Source organism: Nicotiana sylvestris, chromosome 3 (genome assembly GCF_000393655.2).
Source record: "Nicotiana sylvestris chromosome 3, ASM39365v2, whole genome shotgun sequence".
Classification (NCBI taxonomy): domain Eukaryota; kingdom Viridiplantae; phylum Streptophyta; class Magnoliopsida; order Solanales; family Solanaceae; genus Nicotiana; species Nicotiana sylvestris.
In genome coordinates this window covers 60016785-60039799 of record NC_091059.1, presented here as the reverse complement: position 1 = coordinate 60039799, position 23015 = coordinate 60016785, and the positions used below count along the sequence as shown (strand labels likewise).

Here is a 23015-nt window from a genome sequence, read left to right as displayed (position 1 = left end):
CGGTGTTATTTCGGTCTTTCGTCGAAATATTAACATGTCGTTGTTTGATCGAGGGCAAACTTTACTTTTTGGCGAAGGCCCTTGGCCTTTAAGGGTGTTATTTCGAACTTTCATCAAATTATTATCCCGTCATTGTTCGATCAAGATCGAACTCTTCTTTTTCACGAATGCCCTTGTCCTTTAAGGGTGTTATTTCGAACATTCGTCGAAATATTAACCTGTCGTTGTTCGATCGATGTCGCACTTTTATTTTTGGCGAAGGCCGTTGGCCTTTATGGGTGTTATTTTGAAATTTCATCAAAATATTAACTTGTCGTTGTTAGATCGAGGTCGAACTCTTCTTTTTGGCGAAGGCCCTTGGCCTTTAAGGTTGTTATTTCGAACTTTCATCGAAACATTAACCCGTCGTTATTCGTTCTAGGTCGAACTCTTCTTTTTGGCGAAGGCCCTTGGCCTTTGACCATAAGGGCCCGGAATTGACTTTTTGTTGACTTTTGAGACTTTTTTGAATCGAACCTTTATCATTTGAAATTGATTGCTATAACTTTATTTGATTTGCTTGAGCATTCTTTGGGCTAGATCAGTCTCCTTTAACAGATTTGGAGCTAGAAAAAATAAATTTTGAAGAATAAAGCTCGTCTGGAATTAAGGTAGGTATCTTGCTTACCTCGAATTAAGGAATTTTTTCTAAAAAATAGACTTATGTGCTACATGCTACGTGTTTGAGAGTGACGTGTGTGATGACCCGATAGGTCATATCATGTATTAGAACCTAATTTTGCACTTTGAAGCCGTTAAAATCTCTTTTTACCCTCCTCAATTTGCGCGCGAAGTCCGGGCATGTTTTCGGAAAGCTTTCATGTTAAAAACTGATGAAAATATGAAATTCTAACTTTGAATCAATTTGAGTTGACTTCGGTCAATGTTTTGAGCAAACAGATCCAAATTGATAATTTGACGAACCCGGTGGATCCGTATCATGATTTGGGACTTGGACGTATACCCGGAATGGATTTCGAAAGTCCCTAGCCCGTGTTATCAAACTTTGTAGAAATTTGAAAGTTAAAGGCTTTCTAAATTTGAAAGGTTTTACCAATGGTGGACTTTTTAGATATTGGGTCCGTAATTTGGTTCCGGAATCCAGTATAGGTCCAATATTATATTTATGACCTGACTGTGAAATTTGGTGAGAAATGGAGTTGGTTTGACATGATTCGAATGTGCGATTGTAAAAAAATAGAAGTTTCAAAGTTTTTCTTGAAAATTTCAATTGATTTGATGCTCAATTCATAGTTCTAAGTATTATTTTGGCGATTTGATCGCACGAGAAAGTTTGTATGCTTTTTTTTAGACTTGTGTGCACTTTTAGTTTAGAGTCCCGAGGGCTCGGGTGAGTTTCGGATAGGCTACAAAGTGAAAATTGGACTTAGAGCATTGCCGGTGTGCTTCAGTTTTATTGCAGGCCACAGACCTCGCAATTGCGAGGTCAATCATCGCAATTGCGACCACCGATGGATTCGCATTTGCGAGCTACTCATCGCATTTGAGAAGAGTAGCTGGGAAGGCCAGAGTTCGCATTTGCGAACAGGGATAGGGGGAGGCAGTAATCGCATTTGCGGAGATCATTGTTCGCAATTGCGAACCATTCTTCGCATTTGCAAAAAAAGCAGAAGTGTGGAGAGCTTCGCATTTGTGATGGTTTCTTCACATTTGCGGGGTTCGCATTTGCGAATCTCAGGTCGCAAATGCAACATCTGCAGCTAATCAAAATGGGACTTAGACGAGATTTTTGGTTCATTCTTCAAAATTTTAAACTCAAGAACCCTAGAGGCGATTTTTGAAAGAACGTTTCTTACCCAAATCATTGGTAAGTGATTCTAAACTAGTTTCTTTCAATCTTTCACTACTTTTCCTAAGATTTCAACCTAAAATCTAGAGTTTTCATGTTGGAAATTTGTTTTTTTTGTAGAGTTAGAAATATTTGAAAAATAGGGATTTAGACCTCAAATTGAGGTTAGATTCCAGAACAAATTACATAATCGGGCTCGAAGGTGAATGGGTAATCGGGTTTTGGTACATATTTCGGGTTTGGACCAAGCGATCCCGGGAGCTGGCTTTTGTTAATTTTTTTTAATAATGACCTAGTTTGAATTCTTGCAATCGTAGGTAGTTCCTAAGGCTTAATTTGAATCGTTTGATTGGTAAATTGCTAGATTCTATTGGTTCTGAGTCTTGTTTGAAAGGCAAAGCGGTGGTTGAGCTTTGAGTTTGGTCCTTGGAGCGAGATAAGTGTCGTGGTTAGCCTTGACTTGAGGGATTAGAACTTATTTATCTATTTGCTACTTGTTTAGATGTTGGGTACAACGTATATGTGAGGTGATGAGTACTTATGCGTTGTTGTCGGGTTATAACATGCAAGTGGTACTTGTTCTTGTAATTGTTGACTTCCTTGATCATATTATCCATGCTTAGACTAGTTAATTATTAAATTGATTGTTCTAATCATGTTTATGAGCTTTGGTGATAATTGATTATGGATTCCGAGTTGAGATTGGTATTGTGGGACCGTTGTTGAAGTAAGGCTTATACTTATTGATCCTATCTCCCTGTTTTTACTTGTTCATTGTTATGTGGTAAGGGAGAGCGTTAATCCACGAAGGGTGATGCCATGTCGTATGTGAGTGTTAATGTACGAAGGGTGATGCCATGCCACATTGTGAGCGTTAATGCACGAAGGGTGATGCCGTGCCATGTTATGAGAGTTAATGCACGAAGGGTGATGCTGTGTCGTTTCTATTGATTTATATAATGAGGTTGAGAGTAAAAACACGAAGGGTGATGTCATGCGCTTTCCTTTATTGTGTTTAATCATTTCACTGGTTCAAGGCATATTGATTATTCTGTATATCATTTCTGTTGTCATGCTCTTATCACGTATCCACCTCAGCATGTTCCCCCCCGATATCACTTGTCTAGCTTCTATTTGTTGTTATTTTTTGCATATACTATTAAATTGCACAGATTTATTATATAGGTGTCTTGTCATAGTCTCGTTACTACTTCGTCGAGGTTAGGCTCGACACTTACCAGTACATGAGGTCAGTTGTACTAATACTACACTCTGCACTTATTGTGCAGATTTTGGTACCGTCCCTAGGTAATCGTGAGGTTAGCAGCTGGACTTGTTCGTCAGGAAACCCAAGGTAGATCTGCTGGCGTCCTCATACCCTGTAGTCTCTTCCTAGTCTTATTATTTTATTGTTTCTTTTCTTTTAGAACAATATATTTTCTTTCAGACTCTATTTGTAGTATATCGTAGTAGCTCGTGAGTTGTGACTCCAGATCCTAAATGTATAAGATATTATTGGTTTTATGTTATTCCGCAATCAATTTTAGCTTTTGTTTAGCTTAATTGTTCCTGTTATTGAAATTGGCTGAAGTTGACTTGAGAATCCTCTAATATTGGCTTGCCTAGCAAGTGAAATGTTAGGTGCCATCACGGCCCCGAAAGTGGAAATTCCGGGTCATGACAAGTTGGCATCAGAGTACTAGGTTTCCTAGGTATCACAATCCACGAGCAAGCTTAGTAGAGTCTGGAGGATCGGTTTGGAGACATTTGCACTTATCTTCTAGAGGCTATGAAGTTTAGGAAAAAATTTCACTTCTATTCTTCTCTATCATGCGAGTCTGTTCTCTCATTGCTAATTGAACTCTTCTACTCCTGTTCTCTCACAGATGGCGAGAACACGTATTGCATCTTCAGCTAAGCAGCAGCCAGAGCCCCCAGTGGTAGCTCCTACGAGGGGCAAAGGTCGAGGCCGAGGTAGTGCCAGAGGCCGGGGTAGGGGCAGAGATCAGCCTAAAGCTTGAGTAGCAGCGCCAACAGCGGAGCCTCTGGTAGAGTTCGATGAGAATGTTCCAGTCCAAACTGTGCCAGCTGGACCAGTTCAGGTCCTGAAGGGGTTCATCGCCACCCAAGTGCTTCAGGATTCTTTGGTTCGTTTAGTGGGCCTTAAGGAGAGTGTGGCACAGGCCGACACATTCCCTATGGCACAAGCCATCTCTCAAGCTGGGGGAGGAGCACAGACTCCCGCTGCTCACACTCCGGAGCAGATGGTTCCCTAGTTTCAGACTCTAGCAGCTCAGCTCGTTGGAGTAGTTCAGCCGACAGTTGCAGCACATGCCGGTGATGGACCAGCTATGTCTTCTGAGGGCTTATTGAGGTTAGACAAGTTCATCAAGCTCTTCCCAGTTCACTTCAGTGGTGCACCTTCTAAGGACCCATGAGATTAACTTAACTGCTGCCATGAAGTGCTGCGGAATATGGGGATAATGAAGACCAATGGGGTCAATTTTGTTGTGTTCAAGATGATGGGTTTCGCCAAGAGATGGTGGAAGGACTTTGTATCGACCAAACCACCTGGGTCGCCTACTCTTACTTGGGACTAGTTCTCTCAGATATTTCTTGAGAATTTCCTTCCTGTCACACTAAGAGAGGACTAGCGAAGGCAGTTCGAGTGCCTTCAGCAGGGTACTATGTCTGACACCCAGTATAAGACCGGCTTTGTAGATCTGGCCCGTCATGCTATTCTTCTACTTTCTACCGAGAGAGAGGGTGAGGAGGTTTATTGAGGGACTTTCCTAGCCTATCAAGTTGCAGATGGCCAAGGAGAGTGGGAGTGAGATTTCTTTTTAGACGGCTGCCAATGTCGCCAGGCGAGTCGAGATGGTTCTAGCAGGGGGGGGGAGTCAGGGGTCTGACAAGATCAGTGGTGCCTCATCTAGAGGTAGGTGTACTTTTGGTAGAGGCCATCCTCCCAGGCCATTTCAATACTCTCTAAGTCTACTTCTACGGTTTGAATAAAAAAGCCAATTAAGAGCCATTCTAACCTTTTCAATTTCTATGTTTAATATTCGCATACCATCACCGACAATTAAATGATAAATATGACAAATACATCTAACATGGAAAATATTAGTAAATGCAGGATTTAGTGTTGTTGTAAGCATGCCTATAGCACTGGTGTTACTAGAAGCATTATCCATTGAAATTGCCATTATTTTATCGCTAAAGCAAAAATATCTACAAATATCTGCAACAGTGTTAGCTATAAACTTACCTGTGTGACGCGAATTAATTATTCTATATGCAATTATGGTGCTCCAGATATCCTACGGTACTTAAGGTGGTCGTGGCTCTCATATGCCTTATTTCGATCAGCTAGACTATAGTGCACCGTCAGCTCCTATTAGTGCACCTCCGCTCTAGAGTTTTCAGGGTGGTTACTCAAGCCGACAGGGTCAGTTTCAAGGTTAGCAGTCACAACAGTCAATGTCTTGTTATACTTGTGGTGATCCAAGGCACATTGTTAGATTTTTCCCTCGAGCATCGAGCATTTCTCAGCATCAGAGTTCTTGTGCCATGGTCCCGACACTAAGTGCTTCACCGCCCGCTCAGCCAGCTAGGTGTAGGTGTCAGACAGCTAGAGGTGGAGGTCAGGCTGCTAGAGGTGGAGGCCAGCCAGCTAGGGCCCATCCTCGAGATGTAGTTCAGAGTGGTGGCCCCTCGCCCCGATGTTATGCCTTTCTAGTCAGGCCTGAGGCTAAGTCTTCTGACGTGGTTATCACATGTATGGTTCAATTTGCAGTAGAGATGCCTCAGTTCTATTTGATTCGGGTTCTACTTATTCCTACGTGTCATCCTATTTTGCTTCATATTGGTTGTGCCTCGTGATTCTTTGAGTGTTCCTATGTATATGTCCACACCCGTGGGTGATGCTATTGTTGTAGATCGTGTTTATAGTTCGTGTGTGGTTACCATAAGGGTCTTGAGACTCGTAAATCTCCTACTTCTCGATATGATTGATTTTGATGTCATTTTGGGTATAAATTGGCTGTCACCTTATCATGCTATATTGGATTGTCATGCCAAGATAGTGACCTTAGCCTTGCCGGGTTTGCCTCAATTAGAGTAGAGAGGCACTCCTGGCCATTCTACCAGCAGGGTTATATATTATGTGAAGGCTTGGCATATCATCGAGAAGGGGTGTCTATCTTATTTGGTTTATGTCCGCGATTCTAGCGCAAAGGTTCCTTCAATGGAATCAATATCGGTTGTTCGTGAGTTTCTAGAGGTGTTTCCTGCAGACCTGCCAGGGATGCCACCCGATAGAGATATCAACTTCTGTATTGATTTGGCCTCGTGCACTCAACCTATTTCTATTTCGCCATACCATATGGCCCCATTAGAGTTGAAAGAATTGAAGGACCAATTTCAAGATTTGCTTGATAAGGGCTTCATTAGACCTAGTGTCTCGCCCTGGGGTACGCCCGTGTTGTTTGTAAAGAAGAAGGATGGATCGTTGAGGATGTGCACAGATTATCGGTAGTTGAACAAAGTCACCATCAAGAACAAGTATTCATTGCCAAGGATTGATAACTTATTTGATCAACTTTAGGGTGCCAAGGTATTTTCAAAGATCGATTTGAGGTCTGGCTACCATTAGATGAGGATTATGGCATATGATGTCCCTAAGTCAGCTTTTCGGACTCGGTATGGGCATTATGAGTTTCTACTGATGTCATTTGGGCTAACAAATGCCCCAACAACATTTATGGATTAGATAAACTGGGTGTTCAAACTTTATTTGGATTCCTTTGTGATTGTGTTTATTAATGATATCTTGATCTACTCCCGCAGTCGAGAGGAGCATGAGCAGCATCTTCGGATCATTCTTTAGACTCTAAGAGAAAACTAGTTATATGCTAAGTTTTCAAAATGTGAGTTTTAGTTGAGCTTAGTCGCTTTCTTGGGACACGTTATGTCGGTAGAGGGTATTCAGGTGGATCCTAAGAAGATTGAAGTACTTCAGAACTGGCCTAGACCTACTTCAGCTACATAGTTTCGGAGTTTCTTGGGATTGGCGAGTTATTACCATTGGTTTATGGAGGGATTCTCTTCTATAGCATCCCCGTTGACTAGGTTGACCCAGAAGGGTGCCCCGTTTAAATGGTCAGACGAGTGTGAGGCGAGCTTTCAGAAGCTCAAGACTGCTTTGTCTACGACATCGGTGTTGGTGTTGTCCACAGGTTCAAGATCTTATATGGTATATTGTGATGCATCTTGTATTGGACTTGGTGCGATATTGATGCAGGATAGGAGGGTGATCGCATATGCATCACGGTAGCTAAAGGTTCATGAGAAGAATTACCTTGTTCATGACTTAGAGCTGGCAGCCATCGTTCATGCACTAAAGATTTGGAGGCACTTTCTTTATGGCGTGTCGTGTGAGGTATTCACGGATCATCAGAATTTGCAGTACTTGTTCAGACAAAAGGAGCTCAATTTGAGGCAGAGGAGGTGGTTGTAGCCATTGAAAGACTATGATATCACCATCTTGTATCATCCCGGGAAGGCCAATGTGGTGGCCGATGCCTTGAGTAGGAAGTCAGTAAGTATGGGCAACCTTGCGTACATTCTAGTCGGTGAGCGACCGCTTGCATTAGATGTTCAGGCCTTGGCCAATCAGTTCGTGAGGTTGGATGTTTCTGAGCCCAGTCGTGTTCTAGCTTGTACGGTCTCTCGGTTTTTATTGTTTGAGCGCATCAGGGAGTGGCAGTATAATGACCCTCATTTGCTTGTACTTAGGGACACAGTGCGGCATGGTGATGCCACGTAGGTTACGGTTGGAGATGATGGAGTTTTAAGGATGTAGGATCGTGTTTGTGTGCCTAATGTGGATGGACTTTGTGAGTTGATTATAGAGGAGGCCCATAGTTCCCGGTATTCTATTCATCTGGGCGCCACCAAAATGTATCAGGACTTGCGGCAGCATTATTGGTGGAGGAGGATGAAGAAGGATATAGTTGCATATGTAGCTCAGTGTTTAAATTGTCAGGAAGTAAAGTATGAGCATCAGAGACCTGGTGGTTTGCTTCAGAAGATAGAGATTCCTGAGTGGAAGTGGGAGCGTATCACTATGGATTTCATTGTTGTGGATAGGCTGACCAAGTCAGCACATTTCATTCCTGTGGCATTTACCTATTCTTCAAAGTAGTTAGCTAAGATTTACATCCATGAGATCGTCCGCCTCCAGGGCGTGCCCGTGTCTATCATTTCTGATCAAGGTGCACAGTTCACCTTGTATTTCTGGAGGATAGTACAACATGAATTAGGCACACAGGTTGAGTTGAGCACATCATTTCATCCTCTGACAGACGGACAGTCCGAGCGCACTATTCAGATATTGGAGGATATGCTCCGTGCTTGTGTTATAGACTTTGAAGGATCTTGGGATCAGTTCTTTCCACTTGCAGAGTTTGTCTACAACAACAACTATCACTCTAGCATCTAGATGGCTCCATATGAGGCATTATATTGTATACGGTGTCGATCGCCGATTGGATGGTTTGAGCCGGGGGAGGCTCGGTTACTAGGTACAGATTTGGTACAGGATGCCTTGGATAAGGTTAGGATCATTCAGGATAGACTTCGTATAGCCTAGTCCGGGTATAAGAGTTATGCCAATCGTAAAGTTCGTGATGTTGTGTTCATGGTGAAAGAGCGGGTATTGCTCCGGTTTTCACACATGAAGGGTGTAATGAGGTTCGAAAATAATGGCAAGTTGTGCCCTAGATATATCAGACCTTTTGAGATTCTTCAGAGAGTGGGTGAAGTGGCTTACAAGCTCGCATTGCCACCTAGTTTATCAGCAGGTCATCTGGTATTCCATATGTCCATGCTCCAAAAGTATTACGGCGATCCATCCCATGTGTTAGATTTCAGATATGTCCAATTGGACAAGGATTTGACTTATGAGGAGGATCCGGTGGCTATTCTAGCCCGGCAGGTTCGTTAGTTGAGATCGAAGAGTTATCCTTCAGTTCGAGTGAAGTGGAGAGGTTAGCCCATCGAGGAAGCTACTTGGGAGTCCGAGTCGGACATGCAGAGTAGATATCTCCACCTTTTCACCAGCCCAGGTACTTTTCTATGTCTATTCGAGGATGAACAATCATTTTAGATGCGGGGAATATGATGACCCGATAGGTCATCTTATGTTTTAGAACCTAATTCTATGCTTTGAAGCCTTAAAAATCTCATTTTTACCCTCCTCGATTTGCGTGCATAGTCCGGGCATGCTTCTAGAAAACTTTCATAGTAAAAATTGATAAAAATATGAAATTCTAGCTTTGAATCAATTTGAGTTGATTTCAGTCAACATTTTGAGCAAACATACCCGAATTTGTGTTTTGACGGTCCCGGTGGGTCCGTATCGTGATTTGAGACTTGGGCGTATGCCTAGAATCGATTTCGGAAGTCCGTAGGTCGAGTTATCGGACTTTGTAGAATTATAAAGTAAATGCTTAATGAATTTGAAAGGTTTGACCAGTGGTTGACTTTTTAGATATAGGGTCCATATTTTGGTTTCGGAACGCGATATAAGTCCAATATTATATTTATGACTTGTTTGTGAAATTTAGTGAGAAATGGAGTTGGTTTGACGTGATTCGGACGTCCGGTTGTAAAAAGATAGAAGTTTCAAAGTTTTTCTTGAAAATTTCAATTGATTTGGTGCTCAATTCGTAGTTCTAGGTATTATTTTGGTGATTTAATTACGTGAGCAAATTCGTATGATGTTTTTAGACTTGTGTGCACTTTTGATTTAGAGCCCTGAGGGCTTGGGTGAGTTTTGGATAGGCTACCGAGTGAAAATTGGAATTAGAGCGTTGTTGGTGTGCTTCAGTTTTATTGCAGGCCTCAGACCTTGCAATTACGAGGTCATTCATCGCAATTGCGACCACTGATGGATTCACATTTGCGAGCTACGCATCGCATTTGCGAAGACTAGCTGGGAAGGCTAGAGTTTGCATTTGTGAAGAGGGGCAAGGGGAGGCAGTTATCGCAAATGCGATCAAATGATCGCATTTGCGGAGATCATTGTTCACATTTGCGAACCATTCTTCGCATTTTCGAAGAAAGCAGAAGTGTGGAGATATTTGCATTTGCGATGGTTTCTTTACACTAATGCGAACCCCAGGTGGCAAATGCAACATCTGCAACTGATCAAAATGGGACTTAGACGGGATTTTTGGTTCATTCTTCAAAATTTCAAACTCAAGAACCCTAGAGGCGATTTTTCAAAGAACTTTTCTTCCCCAAATCATTGGTGAATGATTCTAAACTAGTTTATTTCAATATTTCACTACTTTCCCTAAGCTTTCAACCTAAAATCTAGAGTTTTCATGGTGGAAATTGAGGTTTTTTGGTAGAATTAGAGATTTTTGAAAAATAGGTATTTAGACCTCAAATTGAGTCGGATTCCAAAACAAATTATATAACCGGGCTCGGAGGTGAATGGGTAATCGGGTTTTGGTCCGAATTTCGAGTTGGACCAAGCAAGCATGAGAGTTGACTTTTGTTGACCTTTTTAATAATGACCTTAATTGAATTCTTGCAATCGTGGGTACTTCCTCAGGCTTAATTTGAATCGTTTGGTTGGTAAATTTCTAGATTCTATTGGCTCGGAGGATTGTTTGAAAGGAAAAGCGGTGGTTGAGCTTTGAGTTTGGTCCTTGGAGCGAGGTAAGTATCATAGTTAACCTTGACTTGAGGGATTAGGACTTGTCTATTTTCTACGTGTTTTGATGTTGGGTACAACGTATATGTGAGGTGACGAGTACTAATGCGTTGTTGTCGGGTTATAACATGCAAGTGGGACTTGTTCTTGTAATTGTTACCTTCCTTGATCATATTATCCATGCTTAGACTAGTTAATTGTTAAATTGATTGTTCTAATCATGTTTATGAGCTTTGGTGATAATTGATTATGGATTCCGAGTTGAGATTGGTATTGTGGGATCGTTGTTGAAGTAAGGTTTATACTTATTGATCCTATCTCCCTATTTTTACTTCTTCATTGTTATGTTATAAAGGAGAGTGTTAATGCACGAAGGGTGATGTCAAGCCGTATGTGAGTGTTAATGCACGAAGGGTGATGCCGTGCTGTTTCTGTTGATTTATAGGGTGAGGTTGAGAGTAAAAGCACGAAGGGTGACGCCATGCACTTTCCTTTATTGTGTTTAATCATTTCATTGTTTCAAGGTATATTGACTGTTCTGGATATCATTTCTATTGTGATTCTCTTATCTCGTATCCTCCTCAGCATGTCCCCCTCCGATATTACTTTTCTAGCTTCTATTTGTTGTTATTTTGTGCATATACTATTAAATTGCACAAGTTTATTATGTAGGTGTCTTGTCATAGCCTCGTCACTACTTCTGTCACGACCCCAAACACCCCGGTCGTGATGGCACCTATCACAGTACTAGGCCAGCCAAAATAACACGAACAATGTGAAGATCTTTTGTAAGATTCATTTTTCTCAATAGATTAAGTCTCAAATCTTTCATTTTCTAAATATATCAAAAGAAATACATGGAAACAAGTACGTAAATACATCAACACAACCCGAATCCGGTGTCACTAGTCATGAGCCACAAAGTACAGCTCAACACTATCTGCTTAGTACAAAATAAGTCTAACTTCGAAAATTCATAGAAAGCTACTGAAAGTTCTCACTTTGAAGCTCTGGCACCTGGATGTGCACACAAGGTACAGGGAGTAACGTGAGTACGCCAACTCAGTAAGTAACTAAAGTAAATAAAGTCTGAGTGTAGTGACGAGCATTTAAAAATCATATGCATACTTTATCAAGAATCTCAACAGAAATGTCAAAGTCAGAATCTGCAGTTCAATAACCAAATATCTCATAAAAACTCCAGTTTCAATAAAAATCCTTTAAAGCATTTATTCAACATTTTTCAATAGAGGCTCAATATAAAAGAAGAGTGAAAACAGAAAATCTCATAAATTATCCCCTCCGGCAAAGTATCACTCATAAGTATAGCCCCTCGGGCAAGACTCTCAGTCACTCGTGACTCAACTCTCGCCAATCAGTATTCACACTCAGCACTTCCGCTCAATAGATATCTCATAATAGTAACCACTGCAACGTGCAGCCCGATCCATAAATATATAGTTGACTATGCTCACTGGGGGTGTACAGACTCCGGAGGGGCTCCTACAACCCAAACATCATATCGCTGCGGCGCGCAGCCCGATCCAATACATATCGCTGTGGCATGCAGTCCGATCCATATATATATATATAAAATATCGCTGCGGCGTGCAACTCTATCCATAACATATTTATAATCCTCACCATTGGTCCTCAACCTCTCTCAGTCATTAACCTTACGGCCACTTGGGCATTTCAGTGAAAATCAGGAAAACTCAGCCCATACAGTTTTCATATATTAAGAAGTAGGGTAATGGAACCGGATTAAACAATAAATAGGTAAAACATGACTGAGGATATGCTTTCAAATCAAAACAGTGTGAGGAAAGTAGTAAAATACCCCTAAGGGTCTAAACAGTTCGGCACAAGGCCCCAAACATGGAATTCAACCCAAGTTAACAGATTCATTTCTAAAACACATGGAGACATATACAGATTATCAAAATATGCAACTATATAGTCACCACAGGACGTACCAAGTCACAATCCCTACGGGTGCACGCCCACACGCCCGTCACCTAGCATGTGTGTCACCTTATTTATCAAATAGTACAAAATTTTCGGGGTTTCATACCCTCAGGTCTAGATCTACAATCGTTACTTTCCTCAAACTGGATGAAATCCTACTCTGCGACGGCCTTGCCCCTCGACTCGGCCTCAACTCGCCGTGAATCTATCCAAAATCAGAATCATAACATCACAATATTCTAAGGGAACAAAGCCCACGCGAAAATAATCAAATTACATCAAAAATCCCGAAATTAGTCAAACCCAACCCCCGGGCCCACTTCTCAGAATCCGATAAAAATCACATCAATAGAATTCTTATCCTCCCATGAGTCCATACATACCACGAACATCAAAACGGACATCAAATGGCCCCTCAAATCCCCAATTTTACCTCTCCAATTTCAAGCCCTAGCTTCCCAATTTTCATCCTTAATCTCATAAATTTCATGCTTAAACAACTAAAAATAAACATAGAATCGAGTTTTAGGTTAAAGAAACTCACCTCAATGAAAACCCCCTTGATTCCCTCTTCAAAGCCCTCCACAAAGCTTCAACTCCGGATAAAAATGGTGATAAACAACCTAAATTTTGCGAAGGGGAACTTATATACTTTCTGACCTAGGGATTCCACACCTACGGTCCTTTTCTTGCTCCTGCAGTCTAACCAACCGCATATACTGTTGTCACTTACTTCCCTTGAACCACTCTTGTGCCTCTCTACCACACCTGCGGTCTCGCAGGTGCGTCCCACCTTCCGCACCTGCGACTTCTGGCCTTCCCGCTTATGGCCGCATCTGCGGCTGCACTAGCGCTTCTGCGATCTCGCACCTGCGGTCCCCAATCCGCAAGTGCAGTTATGACAGGGGCAGCAGCTGAAGCTACTCACTTTCAAAACCAAACTTTTCGAAAATCTTCTGAATTCATCTCGAGGCTCCCGGGACCTCAACCAAAAATACGAACAAGTCACATATCACTATTCAAACTTATACCAACCTTCAGAACACTCAAAACAATATCGAATCATCAAAACACTCTCAGATTCAAGCCTAAGGTTTCCAAAACTATCGAATTCCGCAAACGACCAAAAAGCCTATCAAATCACCTCCGAATTACCAGAAAATTAGCACACATATCACAAATGACATAGCGGGCCTACTCCAATTTCCAAAATTCCATTCCGACCCCGATATCAAGATTTCCACTACCAACCGGAAAATGCCAAATTTCCAATTTCGCCAATTCAAGCCTGAATCTACCTCAAACCTCCAAATTACGTTCCGAACACGCTCCCAAGTCCCAAATCAACTAACGAAGCTATCCGAGCCATTAAAACCAAATTTCGAGATTGTTTACTCACAAGTAAACTTTCGTTTGACTTTTCCAACTAAATGGCCAACTTAAGAGACTAAGTGTCTCATAACACTCCAAAACTACTCCAAGCCCGAACCAAACATCATGAAATGTAGCTGAACAATACATAAGAAAGCAGAAATGGGGAAAACAGAGTGGTAACTCATGAAATGACTGACCGGGTCATTACATCCGCCCCTCTTAAACAAACGTTCGTCCTCGATTGAATCAAGAAATATACCTAAAGCCTCAAATAGGTGAGGATATCTGCTCTGCATCTCTTGCTCGGTCTCCCAGGTAGCCTCCTCCATGGGTTGACCTCTCCACTGCACTTCCACTAAAGCTATATCCTTTGATCTCAGCTTTCGAACTTAACGCTCCAAAATAGCCACTGGCTCCACATCATAAGTCAAATCACTGTCTAACTGAACCGTGCTGAAATCCAAAAACATGAGATAAATCACCAATATACTTCCAGAGCATAGAATATGAAATACCGGATGCACACTCGACAAGCTGGGTGGCAAAACAAGCTCATAAGCCACCTTCCCAATCCTCTAAAGTACCTCAAAAGGTCCAATGAACCGAGGACTTACCCTTCTTCCTAAATCTCATAACACCCTTCATGGGTGAAACCTTCAATAGAACCTTCTTCCCAACCATGTAGGACACATCAGAAACCTTCATGTCAGCATAACTCTTTTATCTCGACTGCGTTGTACGAAGTCGCTCTTGAATTATCTCACCTTGTTTAAAGCATCCTGTACCAAGTCTGTACCCAAAAGCCTTTCCTCGCCAGGCTCAAACCAACTAACTGGAGATCTACACCGTTTCCCATATAAAGCCTCACATGGAGCCATCTGAATTGTCGACTGATAATTGCTATTATATGTAAACTCCGCGAGCAGTAGAAACTGATCCCATGAACCACCAAAATCAATGACACAAGCGCAACATGTACTCGAATATTTGAATAGTGCGCTCGGACTGTCCGTCCATCTGAGGGTGAAAAGTTGTGCTCAACTCAACCTGAGTACCCAAATCTATCTGCACGGCTCTCTAAAACTACAAAGTAAACTGAGTACCTCTATCTGAAATGATGGAAACTGGAACCCCATGCAGGAGAACAATCTCTCGGATATAAATCCCAGCTAACCGCTCCGAAGAATAAGTAGTACACACTGGAATGAAGTGCACAGACTTGGTCAGCTGATCCACAATCACCCAAATAGCAACGAACTTCTTCAAAGTCCGTGGGAGCCCTACTACGAAATCCATGGTGATCCGCTCCCACTTCTCTTCTGGATCTCTAACCACTAAAAAAAGCCACCTGGTCTTAGATGCTCATATTTCACCTGCTGACAATTGAGATGCCGAGCTAGAAATCCCACAATATCCTTCTTCATTCTCCTCCACCAATAGTGTTGTCTCAAATCCTGATACATCCCCGCGACACCTATATGGATGGAATACCGCAAGCTATGAACCTCCTCTAGAATCAACTCCCAAAACCCATCCACATTGGGTACACATATCCGGCCCTACATCTTTAATACTCCGTCATCACCAATAGTCACATATCTGGCATCGTCATGCTGAACTTTGTCCTTAAGGACAAGCAAATAAGGATCATCATACTGGCGTGCTCTAATGCGATCGAACAATGAAGACCGAGAAATCACACAAGCTAAGACTCGACTGGGCTCTGAAATATCCAACTTCACAAACTGATTGGCCAAGGCCTGAACATCCAGTGCAAGAGGTCTCTCCCCAATATGAATATATGCCAAACTGCCCATACTCACCGCCTTCCTACTCAAGGCATCGACCACTACATTAGCCTTTTCCGGATGACATAAGATAGTGATATCATAATCCTTTAGCAGCTCCAACCATCTCCACTGCCTCAAGTTGAGATCCTTCTTTTTGAACAAGTGCTGGAGGCTACAGTGATCAGTAAACACCTCACAAGACACACCATAGAGATAATGCCTCCAAATATTCAATGTGTGAACAATGGTAGCTAACTCCAATCATGAATATGGTAGTTCTTCTCATGTGGATTTAACTTACGAGAAGCATAAGCAATCACTCTACCCTCCTGAATCAAAACACACCCAATACCAACTCTTGAAGCAACACAATATACTGTATATGAACCTTAAACTGATGGCAAAACTAACACTGGAGTTGTGGTTAAGGCAGTCTTGAGCTTCTGAAAGTTCGCCTCACACTCATCCGACCACCTTGATGGAGCACCCTTTTGAGTCAATTTGGTCAAGGGTAATGCAATAGATGAAAATACGTAAATGAACCGATGATAATAGCCCGCCAACCCAAGAAAGCTGCGAATCTCTATGGCTGAGGATGGTCGGGGCCAACTTTGAACCGCCTCTATCTTCTTCGGATCAACCTGAATACCCTCACTGGACACCACGTGCCCTAAGAAAGCCACTGAACTGAGCCAAAACTCACACTTGGAGAACTTTGCATAAAGCTTCTCCTCCCTCAATCTCTGCAACACAACTCTCAAATGCTCCGCGTGCTCCTCCTGACTACGCGAGTATACCAGAATATCATCAATGTATACAATAACGAACGAGTCGAGATAAGGTCGAAACACGCCGTTCATCAAATGCATGAACGCTACTGGGGCGTTGGTCAGCCTAAAAGACATCACAAGGAACTCATAATGACCATATCGGGTCCTGAAGGCTATCTTAAGAATATCCGAGTCCCTGACCTTCAACTGGTGATACTCTGAACGAAGATCAATCTTGGAGAACACTCTCGTTCCCTGAAGCTGGTCAAATATATCATCGATACGAGGCAAAGGATACTTGTTCTTGATTGTAACTTTATTCAACTGTCTGTAATGAATGCGCATCCTCATCGTGCTATCCTTCTTCTTAACACCCCACGACGATACATTAAGCTGAATAAACCCCTTATCAAGGAGTTCCTGAAACTGCTCTTTCAGCTCTTTCAACTCCGCCGGTGCCATACGATACGGTGGAATAGAAATAGGCTGAGTGCCCGGAACCAAATTAATACCAAAGTCAATATCCCTATCTGGTGGTATGCCCGGTAGGTCTGCAGGAAACACATCAAGAAAATCCCTCACTATTGGAACAGAATCAATACCAGGAGTGTCTGCACTGACGTCCCTCACAAAAGCTAAGTATGAAAGTCAACCTTTCCCAACCATCCGTTGGGCCTTCAGAAATGAAATCACCCTAATGGGAACAAAATCAACCGAACCTCGCCACTCAATCAGTGGCACACCCGGCATAGACAACGTCACAGTCTTAACATGACAGTCCACAATAGAACGACACAAAGATAGCCAATCCATGCCTAATATCACATCAAAGTCCAGTATACAAAGCAACAAAAGATCAACTCGGGTCTCCAGACCCCCAATAATCACCACACACGACCGGTATACACGGTCCACAATAATGGTATCACCCACTGGAGTAGATACACAAATAAATGAAACAAGAGACTCATAGGGCGTATCCAAATAGCGAGCAAAATGTGATGACACATATGAAAAAGTGGAACCAGGATCAAATAACACAAAGGCATCTTTGTGGAAAAGTGAGACAATACATGTAATCATGGTACCTGAAGCAATAACATCTGGTCTAGCTGGGAGTGCATACGAGCATGACCACTACCTGATCGAACTCCCCCTCTGGGGCGATCCCTAGCTGACTGACCCCACCCTTGGTTGCCTTAGAGGGTGGTGAAGTAACTGGAGCTGAAGTCGGGGGCTGACCACTTTGCTGAGCTGGACCCCTAGGAAGACGAGGACACTGCCTCCTCATATGGCTAAACTCTCCACACTCATAACAACTCCCTAGTGCTGGAGACGGGGACTGAAGGGAACCCCTAGCACTAGAATGACCAGTAGAAGGACCTGGCATGGAAGAACCCTAAATTGATGGAGCACGGGACGAACTCTAGGCTGGTAGGGCGCTAAGTGATGAATGGACCTCATGTGAACTATGAGAACCATGGCCTGATGATGCCCACGATGAACTGGGCGAGCTGACTAAGCCTGTTTGAATGGACGGCCTCTGCCGTGCTAAAACTGGCCTCTAAAAGGAATGCCACCAAAACAACCAGATTCTCGAGACCTCTTAGCCTCCCTCTAATCTTGCTCCTAGCAACGAACTGACTCAATCTCTTGAACAATATCAACAACCTGCTCAAAAGTAGCACCTGACACCCTCTACCTAGTCATAAGAATCCGAAGCTGATATATGAGGCCATCCACGAACCTTCTGATCCTCTCTCTATCTGTAGGAACCAACCAAACAACATGATGAGCTAGCTCTAAAAATCTCATCTCATACTGCATCACAGTCATATCATCCTGACGCAACTGCTCGAACTGCCTGTGCAACTCCTCTTTATGAGACTGTCGCACATACTTCTCCAAAAAGAGAGCGGAGAACTGCTTCCAGGTAAGAGGCGCTACATTAACAGGCCTACACCTCTCATAAGCCTCGCACCACGTAAAGGCAACACCTGAAAACTGGAAAGTAGTGAACGAGACCCCATTGGTCTCCAAAATACCCGCGGTCCGAAGAATCCTCTAACATTTGTCTAAGAAACCCTGGGCATCCTCGCCCTCTGCACCACTGAAAGTTGGAGGCTGATGTCTACCCAACCTCTGCAATCGACACTGCTCGTCATTAGGCATAACTGGTACCACAAAATCCTAGGCTGGTGCAACCGGCTAGACTGGAGGTGCCTTTGGTGTTTGAAGTCCCTGCACAATCTAGTCAGGTGTGTATACGGCGGGAGTCTGAGTGCCTCCCCCACCCTGAGAAGTAGCTGCAAATGCAGTACATAGACCGTTTGAGCTAGGCCAGTGCACACTGATAGAATGTGGGCCAGGGCCTCCTGAAGGCCTGGTATAACAATCGGCATAGTCGGTGCCTGGGCTGGCCCTACTGGAGCATCCGCAACTGGGACCTGATCATGAACTGTGGCGGCTGGTGGATCTGCAGGTGCTACCCTAGCTGTTGTGTGGGCTATACCCCTGCCCCCACCATGGCCTCAACCGCGACCTCGGCCTCTAGTGGCCCCAACTGGTGGTACTGGTGGTCATTCATCCTGACCGATAGCACGTGTCCTCATCGTCTGTGAGAGGGTAGAATAACAAAAGTTTTGCACCAGAATCAACAGATTCGCACGACACGAATTTCAAGGATGTGAAGTTTTTCCTAAAGGTTCTATAGCCTCTCGAGGATAAGTACAAACGTCTCTATACCGATCCGCAAGACTCTACTAAATCGGTTCATGACCCGTGAGATCTATGTAACCTAGGCTCTGATACCAACTTGTCATGACCCAAAACACCTCGGTCATGATGGCGCTTATCACAGTACTAGGCCAGCCAAAACAACACAAACAATGTGAAGATCTTTTGTAAGATTCATTTTTCTAAATAGATTAAGTCTCAAATGTTTCATTTTTTAAATATATATCAAAATAAATACACGGAAACAAGTACATAAATATATCAATACAGCCCGAATTTGGTGTCACTAGTTATGAGCCACTAAGTACAACTCAACACTGTCTACTTAATATAAAATAAGTCTGAAATATAAAGTACTAGGATAGGAAGGAGAAAGGCAGGGCTGAACGCCGTGCAACTACCTTGCTAACTTCGGAAATTCACAAAAAGCTACTGAAAGCTCTCACTCTAAAGCTCTGGCACCTGGATCTGCACACAAGGTGCAGGAAGTAACGTGAGTACGCCAACTCAGTAAGTAACTAAAGTAAATAAAGTCTGAGTGCAGTGACAAGCATTTAAATCAGTAGTTCAATAACCAAATATTTTATAAAAACTCCAGTTTCAATAAAAATCCTTTAAATCATTTATTCAACATTTTTAAATAGACGCTCAATATAAAAGAAGAGTGAAAACAGAAAATCTCATAAACAAGCCCATCGGGCAAAGTATCACTCATATGTATTGCCCCTCGGACAAGCCTCTCAGTCACTCGTGACTCAACTCTCATTAATCAGTATTTACACTCAGCACTTCCGCTCAATAGACATCTCATAATAGACATCTCATGTATATAATCGTCACCATTAGGTCCTCAACCTATCTTAGTCATTAACCTCACGACCACTCAGACATTTTAGTGAAAATTAGGGAAACTCAACCCATATAGTTTTCATATATTAAGAAGTAGGGTAATGAAACTGGAATAAACAATAAACAGGTAAAACATGACTGATGATATGCTTTCAAATCAAAACAGTGTGACGAAAGTAATAAAATACCCCTAAGGGTCTAAACAGTTCGACACAAGGCCCCAAACATGGCATTCAATCCAAGTTAACAGATTCATTTCTAAAACACATGGATATCATATATTGATTATCAAAATATGCAACTATATAGTCGCCACGGGACGGACCAAGTCACAATCCCTAAGGGTGCACGCCCACATGCCCGTCACCTAGCATGTGTGTCACCTCATTTATCAAATTGTACGAAATTTCCGGGGTTTCATACCCTTAGGTCTAGATTTACAATCGTTACTTACCTCAAACTGGATGAAATCCTACTCTGCGATGCCCTTGCCTCTCGAATCGGCCTCAACTCGCCCTGAATCTATCCAAAATCAGAATCATAACATCAATATATGTTAAGGGAACAAAGCCCACGCGAAAATAATCAAATTACATCAAAAATCCTGAAATTGGTCAAATCCGACCCCCGGGGCCATGTCTCGGAATCCGATAAAAATTATATCAATAGAATCCTTATCCTCCCACAAGTCCATACATACCAAGAACATCGCAATCGGACCTCAAATGGCTCTCAAATCTCCAATTTTACCTCTCCAATTTCAAGCCCTAACTTCCCAATTTTTTACCATGAATCTCATAAATTTCATGTTTAAACAACTGAAAATCAACATAGAATCAAGTTTTAGGTTCAAGAAATGCACCTCAATGAAAACACCCTTGATTCCCTCTTCAAAGCCCTCCAAAAAGCTTCAACTCCGGACAAAAATGGTGGAAAACAACCCAAATTTCGCAAAGGGAAACTTATATACTTTCTGACCTAGGGATTCCGCACTTGCGGTCCTTTTTTCGCTCCTACAGTACCGCTTCTGCGGTCTAACGAACCAACCGCATATGTGGTTTTTACTTATTTTCCTTGAACCACACCTGCGCCTTTCTACCGCACCAGTGACTTCTGGCCTTCTCGCTTATGGCCGTATCTACGGCTACTCTTGCACTTCTGCGATCTCACACCTGTGGTCCCCAATCTGCATGTGCGGTTATGACAGGGGCAGCAGCTGAAACTACTCACTTTCAAAATCAAACTTTCCAAAAATCTTCCAAAATCATCCCGAGGCCCCCGGGATCTCAACCAAAAATACGAACAAGTCACATATCACTATTCAAACTTATACCAACCTTTGGAACACTCAAAAGAATATCCAATCATCAAAACACACTCGGATCCAAGCCTAAGGTTTCCAAAAATACCGAAGTCCACAAACGACCAAAAAGCCTATCAAATAATCTCCGAATGACCTGAAAATATGCACACACGTCACAAATGACACAATGAGCCTATTCCAATTTCCGAAATTTCATTTCGACCCTAATATCAAGATTTCCGCTACCAACCGGAAAACGCCAAATTTCCAATTTCGCCAATTCAAGCCTAAATCTACCTCGAACCTCCAAATTACGTTCCGAACACGCTCCCAAGTCCCAGATCACCTAACAAATCTATCCGAGCCATAATAACCAAATTACGAGATCGTTTACTCACAAGTCAACTTTCGGTTGACTTTTCCAACTAAATGGCCAACTTAAGAGACTAAGTGTCTTAGAACACTCCAAAACTACTCCAAGCCCAAACCAACCAACGCGATACGATGAAATGTAGCTAAACAACACATAAAAAAGCAGAAATGGGGGAAATAAAGCGGTAACTCATAAAACGACCGGCCAGGTCGTTACAACTTCACCGAGGTTAGGCTCGACACTTATCAATACATGGGGTCGGTGTTACTGCTACTACACTCTGCACTTATTATGTAGATTTTGGTACTATCCCTAGATGATTGTGAGGTTAGAAGCTGGACTTGTTTGTCAGGAGACCCAAGGTAGATCTACTGGCGATTGCAGACCTTGAAGTTTCTTCCTAGTCTTATTATTTTATTGTTTCTTTTCTTTTAGAATAGTGTATTTTCTTTCAGACTCTGTTTGTATTAAATCATAGTAGCTCGTGAGTTGTGACTCCAGATCTTAAATGTATCAGATATTATGGGTTTTATGTTATTTCGCAATCAATTTTGGCTTTTGAATAGCCTAATTGTTCCTGTTATTGAAATTGGTTGAAGTTGACTTGCGAATCCTCTAACGTTGGCTTGCCTAACAAGTGGAATATCAGGTGCCATCAAAGTCTCGAAAGTGGAAATTCCAAGTCGTGACAACGTGTATACGAGGTTACGAGCGCATATGCGGATACCAAGGTTCTCCATTCTTGGGATAAAATTTAGACTTTTTATACATTATTTCTTACATGATCTACTTACAATATGCTTTATCTGCCGGTATGACTACTTCACTTTTCTTATTCATGCTAGAGATCATGTCTAGTCTTTTGATATTTTATTTGAACATGATGCACTAATTGTATGTTGGATTATATGTTATAGTCATAGTCATATATTATACACATGCATACATCCTTGCATGTTGATTTCTCTAGTCCATATGGATCATACATGTTTATCTCCTTTGTTCATATCCGTATAACCATGCATATGGTTCCCTTATATGGACTGAGATAATTGCACGATAACTCATGCCTTGCAGTTGATATGATTATGACATGATAATTTATGTCGTGCGGTTAATGTGATTATGGCACAATAATTTATATCTTGTGGTTAATATAATTATGGCACAATGATTTATTTTATGCAATGGATATGATTATGTCACGATGTGAAATTTTATGAAAGTTAATGATTGATTATGGAGCTATAATTCTCGAATGCATAGATTTAGATT

At 42.2% G+C, this 23015-nt stretch overlaps 1 pseudogene; it reads left to right on the top strand.

Moving 5' to 3' along the window:
- The window catches only part of LOC104249767 (7-deoxyloganetic acid glucosyltransferase-like), a 39200-nt pseudogene extending 16602 nt beyond the window's left edge, over window positions 1-22598 (top strand).
- Window positions 22599-23015: the final 417 nt, after the last annotated feature.